The sequence below is a fragment of the Spinacia oleracea genome, chromosome 4 (genome assembly GCF_020520425.1).
Source record: "Spinacia oleracea cultivar Varoflay chromosome 4, BTI_SOV_V1, whole genome shotgun sequence".
Lineage (NCBI taxonomy): Eukaryota > Viridiplantae > Streptophyta > Magnoliopsida > Caryophyllales > Amaranthaceae > Spinacia > Spinacia oleracea.
This window is the reverse complement of record NC_079490.1, coordinates 106,404,661-106,406,935: the sequence shown is the minus strand read 5'-3', so window position 1 is coordinate 106,406,935 and position 2,275 is coordinate 106,404,661. Positions and strand designations below refer to the sequence as shown.

General features: G+C 40.7%; 1 non-coding gene across 1 annotated transcript; it reads right to left on the bottom strand.

Annotated features, from left to right (window-relative positions):
• Positions 1–1,932: 1,932 nt before the first annotated feature.
• Positions 1,933–2,039, bottom strand: LOC130460317 (small nucleolar RNA R71). Its single transcript, XR_008920223.1, has one exon. It is a non-coding gene; the product is annotated as a small nucleolar RNA R71 (small nucleolar RNA).
• Between the last annotated feature and the right edge of the window lie 236 nt (positions 2,040–2,275).

Below are 2,275 nucleotides of genomic sequence, written 5' to 3'. Positions count from 1 at the left end.
AGCAAAGCGAATAACGAAGGAAGTACAAAAATGACTATAGTCCACTATTTTAATCATAACTCAAGTTCTACAACTCCAAATGATGTAATTCCAAATGGGTTGGATTCTAGACTTCAATAGCTTTCCAACAAGTGGTCGCTCGCCTAATTCCGACAAATAACGAAGGAGATATGACGTTTTGAAGATAGAGCATCGTGCAGTTTCAACACGCGCCCGATCGGGCGGACATTCTGGGCGCTGTTCTGGGCATTTTGCAACCACCCGATCGGGCGGAATTTCGCCCGATCGGGCCGACTATCAAGCACATCGCCCGATCGGGCGAAGCGTCGCCCGATCGGGCGACGCCAACCTTCAGCGTATTTCGCGAGTTTTTATTTCCGATTTTGGGCTCTGTTTTGGGCAAACTATAAATACTAGCCCCTTATATATATATTTTATTGATATCTATTATTCTAGTTTCGAATACTTAGTTTATTTCTAGTCTTCTCTCCAATTATTCAAATACTTAGTTTTTAATTTCAAGTAAAGATCCAAGCTTTATTATTTTATTTGTTCTTCAATTCGGTATTATTTCCTACCTTAATTTATTTTGTTGCTTTAGTCATGTTTTCCATTATGCTAATTGCTTTGTTATTTATTATCATGAGTGAGTAGTTTAATTTCTAGGGTTTAGGGGATCCATGAATGCATGATTGGGATTATATGTGGACTTGATTATTGATTGATTGATTATAATTTCTATAGCTTATTATTATTGCTCGTCAATTCTGTTCGGCCGGACTATTTTGATTTGAGTTTGATTAACCTTGGATTATGCGCCGAGAGGTATAAATCTGATGTTTTTGGTCTGTGGCTATTAGATAGGAATTATTTCTAGTACGTAGCGAAAGCCCGCTAGTTGTTCTATACTAAGGAATTCATAAGATTCGAGAGATGCATGTTTTCCTAGTTATGATTGTTAATTGATTGTCATTGTTCGTTGTCCAATCCCGGTCTGCATTTATGGTGAACCGCTGCCCTAGATTCCTTTAATATTATTATTTTCCGATTTGATTATTTGCTTTAGTTTAATACACAACCCAATCCAAACTCTTGTTACCAGTAGTCTAGATTAGTAATTTAATAGTAGAAAGAACGCATGTTTCCCTGTGGATACGATCCCTGCTTCCCTTGCTATATTTTTAGTTGGTGAACGTTAGGTTTATCTTTGATAGGAGTACGATTTAGCCTGTCAAATTTTGGCGTCGTTGCCGGGGAAACGGTTTTATTTTCTGTTATTAATTGTTTTTCTAGATTATTGTTTGTTACTTCTCAAGGGACTCCCGTTCCTTGAGACCGGATCTCACGACTGTTTTCTAGTTTTTGCTTGTTTATGCCCAGGACTGTCCATACCAGCGATCTGACTTCGTTCGATCCTGAACCTGAACGGACCTTTCGTAGATGGCGTAGATTCGTTAAACAGTTGAGAGACTATTCTGACTCTGAATCCGACTACCTGATTAGCAATCTATTCCATACAGATTCAAAGATGGGTGACCAAGCACCACCACCGCCACCCCCACTTGTGCCAAGGCTTACAGACTACTCTAAACCAAGTCTGTCTATGCTCCTCAAGGCAATCATGCCTCCCATTGCGGTCGAGAATTTCAAGATCGAACCCCAGCTGATAAACATGATCGAGAGACACCAATTCGGTGGGGAAAAGGGTGAAGATCCTAATCTCCATATTCAGTCTTTCATTCAGTATTGTGCCACCATTAGCAGAAGAATTTAACACCGGAGTAGACTATGGAGATACTCTTTCCATTTTCATTGAGTGGGAAGGCAAAGCTATGGATTAATAGTCTCAACCGCGCAACTATGAAAATCACCAATTGGAATTCTTTGGCCCTTGCATTCTATGTTAAATATTTCCCACCTGAGAAGACAGCTCGTCTAAGGGGACAGATATTAGGTATCTCTCAACAAGTAGATGAGAGTTTGTTCGAGGTTTGGGAAAGATTCAAGGACTTGCAAAGAGAGTGCCCACACCATGGTTTGGAGGACTGGTTCCTGGTTCAGCAGTTCTATAATGGTCTGGGTAATGAGTCTAGGTGTCTTTTGGGTTCAGCTGCCAGTGGGAGATTTATGCAACTGGAGGTGCCTAGAGCTTTAGAGGTGATTGAGGAGATAGCCATCCATAGTGCCCAATATGGGAATCCTAGAGGTTTTGCCGATCGTGGTGTTAAGCATGAGATGAACTCTATTGAACAGCTTACTGCTCAGCTAACTGCCC